The sequence below is a fragment of the Solanum stenotomum genome, chromosome 11, assembly GCF_019186545.1.
Source record: "Solanum stenotomum isolate F172 chromosome 11, ASM1918654v1, whole genome shotgun sequence".
NCBI classification, from domain to species: domain Eukaryota; kingdom Viridiplantae; phylum Streptophyta; class Magnoliopsida; order Solanales; family Solanaceae; genus Solanum; species Solanum stenotomum.
In genome coordinates, this window is record NC_064292.1 from 36,327,888 (window position 1) to 36,342,544 (window position 14,657).

The 14,657-nt window shown below is 37.6% G+C and overlaps 1 protein-coding gene, 1 long non-coding RNA gene and 1 pseudogene across 6 annotated transcripts in view; 2 read left to right on the forward strand and 1 right to left on the reverse strand.

Annotated features, from left to right (window-relative positions):
• Positions 1 to 8,494, reverse strand: part of LOC125844872 (uncharacterized) — a 15,218-nt gene extending 6,724 nt beyond the window's left edge. The window contains exons 1-5 of one of the 5 annotated variants that reach the window (XR_007444203.1): positions 8,187 to 8,494; positions 7,181 to 7,473; positions 6,968 to 7,094; positions 1,415 to 1,696; positions 1,104 to 1,367 (exon numbers count right to left, since the gene is read on the reverse strand). This is a non-coding gene — a long non-coding RNA (uncharacterized LOC125844872). Of the gene's footprint in view, positions 1 to 1,103; positions 1,368 to 1,414; positions 1,697 to 6,967; positions 7,095 to 7,180; positions 7,474 to 8,181 lie in introns of those variants that run through there. The other 4 variants (XR_007444199.1, XR_007444202.1, XR_007444201.1 and 1 more) reach the window with 4 other exon arrangements.
• Positions 1 to 14,657, forward strand: part of LOC125844869 (immune-associated nucleotide-binding protein 9-like) — a 947,253-nt gene that overhangs the window by 443,241 nt on the left and 489,355 nt on the right. The window lies entirely within an intron of this gene.
• On the forward strand, positions 8,810 to 14,156 carry LOC125845879 (uncharacterized; annotated as a pseudogene).

Below are 14,657 nucleotides of genomic sequence, written 5' to 3' on the forward strand. Positions count from 1 at the left end.
TTCACTACATTTAAAGTTAAAAGAGAATAATGCATGAAATTCAAATCAAAGCATAGAGAATTGATTTTGCATTCTCCATCTTTTTCATTTTCTATCAGAGACTCTTTTTTAGATCAAAGCATGGAGAATGAATAATCACGAAGCTATTAATACGTGTTAGCATGTTGCCAACGACAATTTCTTTCCAAGTACTAAAGGGATCAGTTTCATACAACTCTTTTGCAACTTGAATTGTGGGAGCATAGCTAGGTTGGGTAGCTGGCTCCACTGTGACAGTGTGACTAGTACTATTGTTCCAATATCACTTAATATTGTCTAGCAAGATGAGAAGGTAGAATGGGACATACAAATTTAACTATCATATTCTTTACAGCCTATTCAAAGTGAGTTACTATGGCTTTACATGGAAAGGTATACTAAAAATTCAGAAGTTTTTCATGTACCTGTCAAAAAGCAACACCAGGCTATGAAGCAACTAAAAGTGACATCTATTATCAGGATTTGTCAATTAATTTGCAGTCTAGAAACTTATAGCGACATTATCTCTTTATTGTTTCCTAATTTAGTTCACCATCAATAATATTTGGAGAATGGTGTCTGCTAGTATTTTATGGTGTATTTGGATTAAAAGATATCATAGATGTTTTGATGGTATCTCTACTCCTAATAACTCCTCGAGGGCTAGACTTCTTATGAATCTTTTTAGCTAGTGTAAATTCTCTTCTGTAAATTACATGAACTATCTTTGGATTCTGTAAGTTCCCTAATCCTAGACTAAATCTCATGTATTGTAGCTAACAGAATCATTTTGTAACTTAAGTAAACAAATTCAAGAAAATGACTTAGAATTGAAAATTTACTAAAAGTTGACCAACTATCAATATCCAACCTTATAACAGTTGGAGTTGACCATCTACAGTATGTAAATTCACTTTACAGGAACCTTACAAAATTACCGGAAAAGCAACTCTCTCTAGATGGCCAGTGATATTATATACTTTCTTAAAAAGCATGGGAAAAAACATTCGAGAATATGTTTATTGAAGCTGTCAAGGGAAAAAACAATTTCATTTCACAATTCATAGCCATTGCAAGGTTTCATAGATTTATGCATATTGCTATAATTGTACAACCATATTCCTGATATACTCATACACCAACTTGAATTTTCAGTACCATAAAAGATGAGCTCCAACAATAAGATAGCAAAATCAGGAATAAATTATTTAATCTACAAAAGAATAGAGTGAATGAATACTTACATAAGCAGTTTCTGCTTTCTCATTTACCCAACTTTTATCACTTTTCTTGCGATGGGTTCGAAAATAAAATTTTGAAATTGATGGATCTTTTTCAGTAGATTCTTTCTATAATGAAGGAAGATATTTGTGTTATCAACGTTGAATATGATTACCATTCTATTAGAGATCACTTGATGAGGTATACAACCACCTGTGTGAAGTGATGCACCAACATTTGAATCACAATTTTTTTTGTTTTGTTCAGACTTTATCTTGAATGAAGGAGACTCCCAGTGCCTCTTCATCTCCTTAAATACTGCATCCCCCATTCAATGTGGCTTCAGAGGCAAGTTTTTCCTAACATCTTGAAAAAATTGTTCCATCCTTGCAGATGCCCTTTTCTCAAAATTACGTCGTATAACATCAGTATAGTGAGGGAGCCTTTTGAATTTCTTCTGCATATAGCAAATAAACACTGCATTAGTTATACAATCTCAGACCACCTGTATAAAAAAATGATATCCCTTTTCCAATAAGCACATTTATCTGATGTAGTACATGATCCTTTTAGTTGCCCATCTGGCTCACATCACATTAACTTCGACTACAAATTATTTTACGTAATGTGAAGCTAGTTCTTTTTTATTTCAATCTAATTTCTTGCATCAGCTACTTAGTCAATTAATTATTCATCTATATTTCCCGAAAGCCATTAGTAATTGGTAAAACAACAACTAGACTCTACACCCTTCATCCTAAAGTTTCATATCACATTGATGCTTACGATGTTTGTGTCAATAGTATCAATTCCTGCAATGCCACTAATGAATGGGTCACACGCCTTCTCATAAATTGAATCCGTTACAGAATGTATATAGATCTATTTCTTGATATTATACAAAGATATAGATAGCCTCTCTACCTCCACGAGGTAGTGGCAAGGTCTGCGTACACTTTACCCTCCCCAGACCCCACCTAGTGGGATTTCACTGGGCATGTTGTTGTTGTTGTTGTTGTATACAAAGATATAGATAGATAGCATATCTTTAGGATTTACTCTTTATTTCTTTCCTCAGTTAGCTTCTAATATTATTTTATTTATACAAGTTTACCTGTTGAATAATATACAAGTTATTCTCTCCGATTCCTTGCACATGGTATAAGAGCATAACCAAAATTGTGAGACTTAAAGTGGTGGTTCTCGAGCCTCACCACTGGTGGTGCCCGGAATTAGCCGATGTTATATTTCTCGTTCATTTGACTTCACAGCTGGTGGTATGTCTTATTAATTTGATGTTGCCTTAAGATTCCCAATTGATTTATGGTGGTTTTCTTCTCATTGGACCACATTTTGAAGATTTAACATCAAGATCCAGGTTCTGCAATCTTTCTTTTGGTGATACTTTAGTTTGAATTCCTTTCTCTGCTGTTGTTTGGTCTGTTTTGAGCTAGACTATTGTCTGATCTTTGTTGCTGGTGGTTCAAATTTCCTCTCTGTTGCTTGATTGGTTTTCTGTTCGGAGCCTTTAGCTATTAATATTTTATTTTCTTGTTACTCTATGAACTGTTGGGTATTCAAACAACCTGAACTTTGTTTTGGGTTATTTGGTTTTCTCTGGTTTTCTCTACTTGAGTTGAGCCGTTCTGTGAAGTTGACTATTCTCTTGTTAAAACCTTTATATTGGGAGTTTTGGTGATTTCTTTGTTAATTTGAGTTGATATTGTGAGAATGAATGATAATAAGGGAGAAGAATGAAAGAGTTCAGATAAGCATAATAGTAAGGTTGATGTTGCTCATTGGCCATCATCGGATAAAACAAATTTGGTTTCGTCAGAAAATTATGCTAGATTCACCCGATATCAGAAATCTTGTTCAGTTACTACTTTTGTCAAGTTAGGGAAAGTGTGCCTTATTACCTCTTCAAATAAATGGGTGATTGATTCAGGCGCCACAAATCACATGACATGTAACCCTAATACTTTTTCTAACTTCCAACCACACAAAGCACCATCTCCAGTTATTGTAGCGGATGGATCAACTTGTACTAGTGTTGGATCTGGAACTATTAAACCAATCTCATCTATTACCCTGTCATCTGTCTTAAGTCTCCTAAAATTGGCCTTTAATTTGATTTCTGTTAGTAAACTTACGAGAGATGTTAACTGTTATATCACGTTCTTTCCCGATTATTGTATGTTTCGTGACATTAGAACAAATGAGGTTATTGGTAAATGACATGTGTCTGAAGATCTCTACATCCTTGATGAATGGGAACTTCGGTCAGTTGCATGCTCAGGTGTTATTTCTCCATTTGAAGCACATTGTCGATTAGGATATCCTTTATAACCTTTGTTGAAGAAGCTTTGTCCAGAGTTTCAAAATATTTCCTCATTCGATTGTGAAACATGTCGATTTCCTAAAACCCAACACACCTCGTTAAGTCCAAGTGTTAATAAGCGAGTTGAGTCAGCTTTTGAGTTAGGTCATTCTGATGTTTGGGGACCATGTCACATTGTTTCCAAACGTGGACATAAATATTTTATTACTTTTGTTGATGATTTTTCTAGAATGATGTGGATATACTTTATGAAGAATAGATCTGAAGTGTTTTCCCATTTTTGTGCATTTTCTGCTGAAGTTAAGACTCAATTTAATACTACCGTGCGCATACTAAGAAGTGATAATGCTAAAGAATAGATGTTAGAATCATTTCAGTCATATATAAGGCAACATGGGATTCTCCACCAGTCATCTTGTGTTGATACACCTTTTCAGAATGGAGTTGCTGAAAGAAAAAACAGGCATCTACTGGAGACAACTCGGGGATTATTGTTTCAAACAAAGGTTCCTAAATAGTTTTGGGCCGATGCAATCTCTACAGCTTGTTTCCTGATTAATCACATGCCATTTATTGTGCTTGTAGGTAATGTACCCTATAACATTATTTTCCCAAATAAGTACCTATTTTCGGTGGAACCTAAGGTATTTGGAAGCACTTGTTATGTTAGAGATGTTCGACCATTAGTTACCAAGTTAGATCCCTTGCCTTGAAGTGTGTTTTCTTGGGATATTCTCGCCTTCAGAAAGGATATTGTTGTTACTCTACTAAACTTGGAAAATATTTAGTATCAATTGATGTAGCCTTTTCGGAGGCTACACCATTCTTGTATGCACCTCCCATTTCTACGAGTCAGGGGGAGGAAAATGAGTGGTTAGTGTACCAAGTTACCAGGGTCATACTAGAACGATCAAATGATGTTTCACATACATCGCCTGATTCTTCAATTGAGCACCAATCTACTATTTTGCCTTCAACACTAGTTCCATCAGCTCCAACAAGACCGCCGGTTGTTCAGGTTTACTCTAGGAGGCAGGAGACTAATGATACCTATGATGCACCAACTCCTTCGTCATCAGATCCTCCTCCAAGTGATCCTACAAAAAATATTGACCTTTATATTGCTCTTCGCAAAGGTACACACACTTACAAATATATATATTCCATTGGTAATTTTGTTTCCTACAGTCACAGTTATCTCCCACATCTAGATCTTTAATTGTATCTCTGGACTCTATTTCTGTACCCAAAACTGTTAAGGAAGCTTTGAATCATCTTAGATGGTCTAAAGCAATGCTTGAGGAAATACATGCCTTAGAGGAAAATCACACATGGGATCCGGTAGACTTACCTAGTTGAAAGAAAGCAGTGGGAAGCAAGTGGGTATTCATAATTAAAGTTAATTCAGATGGCTCTGTGACAAGACTTAAGGCCATACTTGTGGCCAAAGGGTATGCTTAGACTTATGGGGTGGATTATTCAGACACCTTCTCTCCAGTTGCCAAACTCACTTCTGTCCACTTTTTCATTTCTCTAGCTGCTTATGCGAATTGGCCATTACATCAGTTGGATATTAAGAATGTGTTTCTTTATGGTGATCTCCATGAAGAGGTTTATATGGAGCAACCACATGGTTTTGTTGCTCAGTGGGAGTATGAAAAGGTTTGTCACTTGAAGAAGTCCTTGTATGGCTTGAAACAAAGTCCTCGAGTTTGGTTTGGAAAATTTAGCGAGGTAGTTCAAGATTTCGGATGAAAAAGAGAAAATGTGATTAGTCAGTCTTATACAGGAAATATGCTGCTAGAACTATTCTCCTTGTTGTATATGTCGATGACATTGTCATTACTGGAAGTGATTTTGCAGGCATCTCTTCTCTTAAGTCTTTCGAACATACTAAGTTTCATACAAAAGACTTGGGACAACTTAAATACTTCTTGGGAATAGAAGTATCTAGAAGCAAGAAGGGTAGTTTTCTATGTCAGAGAAAGTATATTCTTGACCTTCTAGCAGAAACTGGAAAGTTGGTTGTCAAGCCTTGCAATACTCTAATGGTTCTTAATCTGCATCTTATGAAAGATGATGACTATCCATTTGAAGATCCAGAATGGTACAGAATGTTGTTTGGGAAATTAAATTATCTCATTGTGACTCGTCCAGATATCATCTTTGCAGTAAGTTTGGTTAGTCAGTTCATGTCCACACCCACAGTTAGACATTGGGAAGCTTTAGAACAAATTTTATGTTATTTAAAAGGATCCCCTGGACTTGGTATATTGTATAGCAATCATGGACACTCTCACATTGAGTGTTTCGTAGATATAGATTGGGTTGGATCCAAGATTGATTAAAGATCTACTACTGGTTATTGTGTTTTTGTTGGTGGAAACTTGGTGTCATGGAAATGTAAGAAACAAAACATTGTATCTCGGTCCAGTACAGAATCCGAGTATAGAGCAATGGCACATTCTACATGTGAAATCATGTGGATACATAATCTTTTAACAGAAATTGGATTGAAGCATTCTACTTCATCAAAACTTTGGTGTGATAATCAAGATGCGCTTCATATTGCTTCAAATCTGGTATATCATGAAAGAACGAAACATATTGAGGTTGATTGTCATTTCATTCGTGAGAAGATCCAGGAAAACTTGATATCTACGGGCTACGTGAAGACAGAAGAACAAGTGGTTGATTTGTTCATGAAGGCATTTGATGGAGCTAAAGTAAATTACCTTTGTAACAAGCTGGGCATGATCAATATACATGCTCCAGCTTGAGGGGGAGTGTTACAAAATGTATATAGATCTCTTTCTTGATATTGTACAAAGATATATATAGATAGCATATCTTTCGTTAGTTAACTTCTAATATTATTGTATTTATACAGGTTTACCCATTGAATAAGATACAAGTTATTCTGTCCAATTCTTTGCACAAAATCCAACATCTCCAAAGATTGTACATAATCTGAAGAGGAAGAAGAAATCTTTGAACAAGAGATAAGATCACATACAAATGTATGGGTGATTAACAAAAGATTTAAACACAAACACTACATAAGAAACTAGAGGAAAAAGTGATTGCCTCTAGAACATTAACCATTAACCGAACTAAGACTTAACAACTATCCCCAAAAATATATTAAACATGAAAACTAAACCTAACTGCATATGTCGAGAAGTTAAAACCTTAATGGCCATGAAAGTGAAACTCAACAACTCAATGAGCAAGTTGAAGAATTAAATAAGAGAAGCAAGAGCTAAAATGAACCAAACAAAAGATCATAACGAGAGTGATAGGAAATTAGTGAAGACAATAAGCAATAACTCAGGTTAATATCGAAAACATATGACTTGATGTATCATATGTGTATAGTGTCCTTACCTTGAATTCCTCAAACCACATATCATGAGTAAATTCTGGAAACTTCTTTCATGAGGGTCTAGCCAATTCAAATTTACTACGAATCCAACTAGCAATGCCTTCAATAACTATCTTGTGAGGATCAAACCTATATAAAATATAGTAGTTATCAAACATATAAACAGATAAACAATTCAGCTAAGCAAATGTATTATTAAAAGTTAGTCTTATTACCCACCCTCTTCAGGTACAATCCAGATTTGATGATCATTATCCATATTGCCAACTGTACTAGATGAGGTGACTGGAGTCCTATTGGCTACCCATCATTACCCATCCTCTTCAGGTACAACCCAAGGCTTGATTCGAGTGTCTTTCGAAAATAGCATCTCTACCTCCATGAGGTAGTGGTAAGGTCTTGCGTACACTCTACCCTCTCCAGACCCATCTTTGTGGAATTTCACTAGATATGTTATTGCTGTTGTTGAATTCAAGCAAACTCATAACTTTAAGGCTAGATGATTTATCTACGAATCCAACATACAAACAAAAATATCTTGTCTTAGTACACTAGGCGATACAGGACCATAATGTTGGTTGTATTGGAATGAATGTAGACTGTCATTATAAAAAGGTGCTATCTAAATTCAACTCATTATCCTCCTTATATAAACTAAATAATTCAAGGAGCACTGAGTCAATTGATTTTCTTGACAAATTTAAGTCAGCACAACATGTTATTCATATGGATTAGAGATAATCGTCTATACTCTGCAGGCTATGTTCTCTTGGTCGTTTCCTACAAAATAGTGTTGAGTCCACACATGCTTAGCAGTGGAACAACACAAGTAGACACTGGTTGATTTTGCTCTTCTTTGACCCGAAACATAGCATGACTTATGACCTTCTTATCGATAAATGAAACTCTAAAAATATTCCAACCATTTTTTCATTAATAAAGTACAAGATTCACAACATCTCACATTCACTTATTAAAACAGAAACTCACATCAACTAAGAAAAAATTGAAGATGAGCACAAACTGAAGAGATTCTAGAACAACATGACAAGAACCTAAGAAGAAATACAGCTAATGAAAAATAAAAATAAAAGAGCTAAACTTAACACCACAACAATCATTCACCTAGTATTTAAGCGAGATATTTGATTTGCAAAAAAAAATTCACTCAATTTTCATCCAAACTAAATCAGTAAACATAAATTTATAGATTAACCTTACAGAGCTTGAAATTTGTAGATTAAACTTGATTTTTTGGGTAGATTGGTAAGCAAATCTTCTCGATCTGTAGTCCTTTACTTCAGAAAAATCCATTTGGAGAGAAGCACGAGGTCTGCTTGGAGAGTTTTAAGATGAGCTTTGGATGAGCTTGGAACTTGGAGCTACATCGATTGGAGCTTTGGAAAATCAGATTGTTTCCACCATCACTTCTGCATGTGAGTTTTGGAGAGAAGCTTCTAGCTTAGTGGGTTTGAGTAAAGTGAGTTAGAGAGAAGGAAAAGGGAGTTAGAATAATTGGTCTTACAATTAATTTCCAATTCCTAACGTTTTAATTGAGTTTTTAATTGGTCTATTATCCAAGAAAATTATGAGTGTAAAAGAATTCAACCATCTAAAAGATAATTGGTCTAATAATTCCTAAATCTTCAATTATTTCTCAAGGTAATCAAATGTCTAGGTAAACCCCCAAAAATAATTTTTCAGACAATCTGGAATTTTCCTATAGATTAAAAAGGATTTTTTTTTAAAAAAAATTGGGCCATCTACGTAGGGATTTACCTAGAGATATTGTTTCTGCGGATATATTTCCCTAGATAATTTTGCAGGAACTAATTTAGTGCAAAATGGTACCAACTTTAGCTGTGAAATTTGTTGGAAATATAAGTTTCACAGGTAATATATTCTAATATTGAGGAATTTAAAATTTTTGCAAGAAAATTTGCAAGTATTACCTGCGACAATTTTCCCTAGGTAATATCCCCGTGTAATTCACACTTTTCTAATAGTGTACTAGAGTTTTGCCAAAGAGAGGTGTCACTAAGTGAATTAGTAAATAATGATGAAGACCCTTTTTGGAATATAAGATCAATGAATACTCATCAAGCGTTTCATATAATACAAATACTACATAGACTCCATAAATTTTTCTAAGAAAATAGTCAAAAGCCCCTCAACCTATTAGCCAATTCTCAACTACACACTTATTCTATACGAGGATTCTATTACCCCCCCTGAACTATTTAAATATGGAATAATCACCTCCTTAAAAAGGCATAACCAGTTTTATGTCAAAGATGTGCAGCACACCCGATGAATCACTATACATTTTTTTTTCCTGTAAATTATAAGCCTAATCAAAATAATAATTTAATAATCCCCTGTAAAATTATGTAAAGTTTCCATTTTTATCAAACCTAGAAATTGAAATTTACAAAAATTGCTTTCAAATAGAGATTGTTTTTCCAAAATACTAATGATTTCTTTAGAGAATAATAAGAGAAAATAATGAAAAAATCCCTAAACCAAACTAAAGAAGAAGAACCATTCCATAGCTAGTCTACATAAACTTTCAATTTGAAATCCAACCCAAAAACAAAATTACACAAATAAGTATTCACAAATCTAGTAGTGAAAAACAAATTTGGTAAGAATGAAATTAGAAAGTGAAATTTCAAATTCACCATTGTTGGTTCATTGTGGTTTGACTTCTTTTTATTTATTTATTTTTGCTGAAATTATGAGGGGTTTAAGAAAAAACTTGTACTCCATTCTTGAGCTTCATATATGAAAGTTTCTTATGAGTTAGGTGATTGTTGTTGCTAAAAACCGTTGATGTATGATTAACTAAGCATAAATCAAAAGCTATAAACTAATTTGGAGCTCCTAGAGGCAAAATTTAGAAGACCATCATTGAAGGACTTTGATAAAAACTTGAAGAAATCATGAAATGGGGATAACAATTTTTTGATATAAAAAAAGGGAAAGAATAAAAAAATGAATTAATTATATAATCTCCAATGAGATACTGCCACATGGATTATTTAGTTCAATTTTAGTCATTTTATCTCTTTTTGTTGGACCCTTACGCGCCTACAAGAGGTGTATTCACCTTCTTGGACAGGTCAGGGTTTAAGGGTCACAAAATATCAAAAATAAAAAGTTGGGGGGGGGGGGGGGGGGGGGGGGGGGNNNGGTAATAGGACTCCCGTAAAGTATAAGTATGTAGTTAAGAATTGACTAATAGGTTAGGGGGCATTTGACTATTTTCTCCATTTTTATTGATTGCTTTGATGGAACCCTTTCAGGATTCCAACATGTATTCAGAAATAAAAGAGAAGACTAAACATGAAATATGTCAACTTCGATGCTAATGGGAAGATATGTTTTTTTTATCGATGATTATGTAGATATAGAAATCATTATGAATATTGACGGAACAAGTGGAGACAATATAAAAGGGATCATTTTTCTTGTCTTTACTATTTTTAGTTCCACCAACTCATAGGCAAATTTCTACATTTCTTAATCAGGTAAATATAAAATATCTTGGTTCTAGTGAATACCCCAACGACTTTCTCTCCATACCCCAACGGCTTTCTCTCCGGCGACGCCGGCAAAACTGACAGACACCAGCGCTGCTCCGACCAGGCGGCAGCTCCGACGGGATTGCTCCGCTCCCCTCTTTCTCTTTCCTTCTTTTTCGTTCTTCTTCTTCCTCTCCTTCTCTCTCTCTTCTTCTCCGTCTCCAGCAGTCGACGAGGACCACCAGCAATCACCGGACAGCAGCAGCAACCGGCGACAACCCACGACAGCAACAGATCCGGTCGACAGCAACCAGCGAGAGCCAGCTCTGACTCCGGTGAGCTACCGGCCAAACAACAGTGCACCAGCAGTGCTACTATTTGTCGCCGGAGACCAACCAGATCTAGCCAGAAAATTCACCGACCAGGTTCTATCTATCCTGTCTCTCTTTCTTTCTTGATCTGAATCTATTTTCTGAGCCCTCTCTTGCAGATTTTGTGTACTGTCTTCTGTTTTGAAACCTTCTGATTATCTGTTTTTATTTCTGATTGGCTTTGTAGTTCAGATTAGGGCTCCATCTTCTATATTTTGGATCATTACTTCCTTGTTTTCTATTATAGTCTGGAGCAGTGCTTCAACCGTTAGTCTAGTTGTTGATATCTTGTCATTTAGATTATACATTTGTTGCAGTATTATTAAGTATATTCCTGTGTAGGTTTTACATTAGTTTCAGTTTCTTTCTAGTGGATTTGGTATCTGATGGTGGTAGTGAGTCATGTCTTCGGTTGAGGCCGAGGACGAGGGAAAATAGTGGTAAGAGGGTTACGGGTTCCCATAATTTGAGGGTAGGACCATGGAACATAGGTTCGTTGACGGGGAAGTCCATAGAGCTAGTGAAAATTCTCAAGAAGAGAAAGATAAATATAGCTTGTGTCCAAGAGACTAGATGGGTAGGTTCCAAGGCTCGGGTTGTCGACGGGTTTAAGTTGTGGTACTCAGGAGGCTCAAGGGATAGAAATAGAGTGGGTATCTTAGTAGACGGGGATTTGAGGGAGCAAGTGGTGGAGGTTAGGAGGATCAATGATAGGTTGATGATGATTAAGCTAGTCATTGGAGGATGTACTTTGCGTGTTATTAGTGCTTATGCACCTCAATTGGGCTTGGACGAGTAGGCCAAAAAGCTCTTTTATGAGGATTTGGATGAGGTAGTTAGAGGTATACCAAACAATGAGAGAATTGTCATTGGTGGAGATTTTAATGGCCATATCAGGGCAACTTCTAGTGGCTTTGATGATGTTCATGGAGGCTTTGGTTTTGGGGAGATAAATGGAGGTGGAACTTCGCTTCTGGATTTCGCTAAAGCCTTTGAGTTGGTGATTGCTAACTCATGCTTCCCGAAAAAGGAGAACCACTTGGTTACCTTTCGTAACTCGATAGCTAAGACTCAGATAGATTACTTACTCCTTAGGAAGGGTGATAGAGGTCGCTGTAAGGATTGCAAGGTTATCCCAAGTGAAAATCTTACTACCCAACACAAGCTTTTGGTGATGGACCTGGAAATTAAGAGGGATAGGAGGAAGAAGAGGGTTTTCGATCGACCGAGGATTAAATGGGGTGGCTTGACCCCTACCCTTTCTCGGGAGATGGGCGAGAAGTTGACTGGGATGCGGGCTTGGAGTGGTAGTGAGGATGCGGACACCATGTGGAATAAAACAGCTAGTTGCATTAGGGAAGTTGCTTCTAAGGTGTTGGGGGTTTCAAGGGGTAATTTTGGAGGCCATAAAGGAGATTGGTGGTGGAATGGGGAAGTCCAAGGCAAAGTGAAAGCAAAGAAGGCGGCTTACACAAAGTTGGTGGAGTGCGAAGACGAGGAAGAGAAGCGGACGCTTAAGAAGGTTTATAAGACGACAAAGACAGAAGCTAAGTTAGCAGTTACGAAGGCTAAGACGACAGTTTTCGAACGCTTGTATATCGAGTTGGGGGACAAAGGTGGGGATAAGAAATTGTATAGGCTTGCAAAAGCAAGAGAGAGAAAGGCTCGTGACTTGGACCAAGTGAAATGTATCAAGGATGAGGAAGGCAAAGTATTGGTGGAAGAGACCTCCATCAAGCAAAGATGGCAAAGATACTTTCATAAACTTTTAAATGAAGAAGGGGACAGAGACATTGTGTTGGGTGAGTTGGCGCACTCTGAAAGACTTCGGAACTTTGGGTACTGTAGGTGTTTTAGGATCGAGGAGGTTATAACTGCTATTAGTAGGATGAGCAGGGGAAGAGCGACCGGACCCGATGAGATTCCGGTGGAATTTTGGAAGAGCACGGACAAGGCAGGTATAGAGTGGTTAACTGGGCTGTTTAATGTTATTTTTAAGACAACAAAGATGCCTGATGAATGGAGGTGGAGTACAATGGTTCCGTTGTATAAAAACAAGGGTGATATCCAAAATTGTAACAACTACAGGGGTATCAAACTGCTAAGCCATACTATGAAGATTTGGGAAAGAGTGGTGGAGATGAGGGTGAGAAGGGGTGTCCATCTCTGAGAATCAGTTTGGATTCATGCCGGGACGATCGACTACCGAAGCCATTCATCTTATGCGAAGACTGGTAGAAAAATATAGAGAAAGGAAGAGAGACCTACACATGGTATTCATTGACCTCGAAAAGGCCTATGACAAAGTACCGAGGAAGGTCCTCTGGAGGTGCTTGGAGGCTAAAGGTGTCCCGATGATTTATATTAGGGCGATAAAGGACATGTATGGTGGAGCCAAGACTCGGGTTAGGACGGTTGGAGGAGACTCGGAACACTTTCCAGTTGAGATGGGGTTGCATCAGGGATCAGTCCTTAGCCCTTTTCTATTTGCTGTGGTGATGGATGAGTTGACGCGGTCTATTCAGGAGAAGGTACCATGGTGTATGTTATTTGCGGATGACATAGTACTGATTGATGAGACGCGGGACAGAGTTAATGCGAGGCTGGAGGTGTGGAGACAAACGCTGGAGTCCAAAGGGTTCAGGTTGAGTAGGACCAAAACTGAATATTTGGGATGCAAATTCAGTGATGCGGTGGATGAGGCAGATGGGGAAGTGAGACTGGACACACAGATTATTCCCAAGAAAGAAAGTTTTAAGTATCTTGGGGCTGTAATCCAAAGAAGTGGTGACATAGACGGTGATGTCACACATCGCATTGGGGCGGCTTGGTTGAAATGGAGGCTTGCCTCTGGAGTCTTGTGTGATAAGAAAGTTCCACCGAAACTTAAAGGTAAGTTCTACAGAGTGGTAGTTAGACCGGCCTTGTTGTATGGAGCGGAGTGTTGGCCAGTCAGGAACTCACATGTTCAAAAACTGCATGTTGCGGAGATGAGGATGTTGAGGTGGATGTGTGGGCACACTAGGAGCGATAAGATTAGGAATGAGGTTATCCGAGAGAAGGTGGGAGTGGCCTCTGTGGTGGACAAGCTGAGGGAAGCGAGACTGAGATGGTTTGGGCATGTGAAGAGACGGTGCACAGACGCCCCAGTGAGGAGGTGCGAGGGGCGGGTTGTAGAGGGTACGCGGAGGGGTAGAGGTAGGCCTAAGAAGCATTGGGGAGAGGTGATTAGACAGGACTTGGCTCAGCTTCGCATTACCGAGGACATGACTCTAGATAGGAAGGAGTGGAGGTCGCGTATTAAGGTTGAAGGTTAGTAGGGCTAGCGTGTTGTCTTCCCGTGCGAGGGTTTCGGTGGGTAGCGTTTATAGTAGTCCTAGCCTTGCTCTTGTAGTTCTTGTCTGTGATCCTATAGCCATTTGTCGTTTACTGCGTTTAACCTCTCACAGTATTCTTGATGTTATTGTCTCCTTTGTTGATTATGCACTTTTCTCTTATTGGATACTATGTCCTATATAATGTTTCCTCTTCTTTTACTTGGGTTGTCGTACTTGAGCTGAGGGTCCTCCGGAAACAGCCTCTCTACCTCCATGAGGTAGTGGTAAGGTCTGCGTACACTCTACCCTCCCCAGACCCCACTTAGTGGGATTTCACTGGGTATGTTGTTGTTGTTGTTGTTGTATGAATATTGACCAACAAATCACCTTGAATCTACTATTTCAAGACACATGGAAATCACTATACACAACTCTTGTTTATGCTAAATGTAACTCTTTTAATAGAATTGAGTTGTGGGA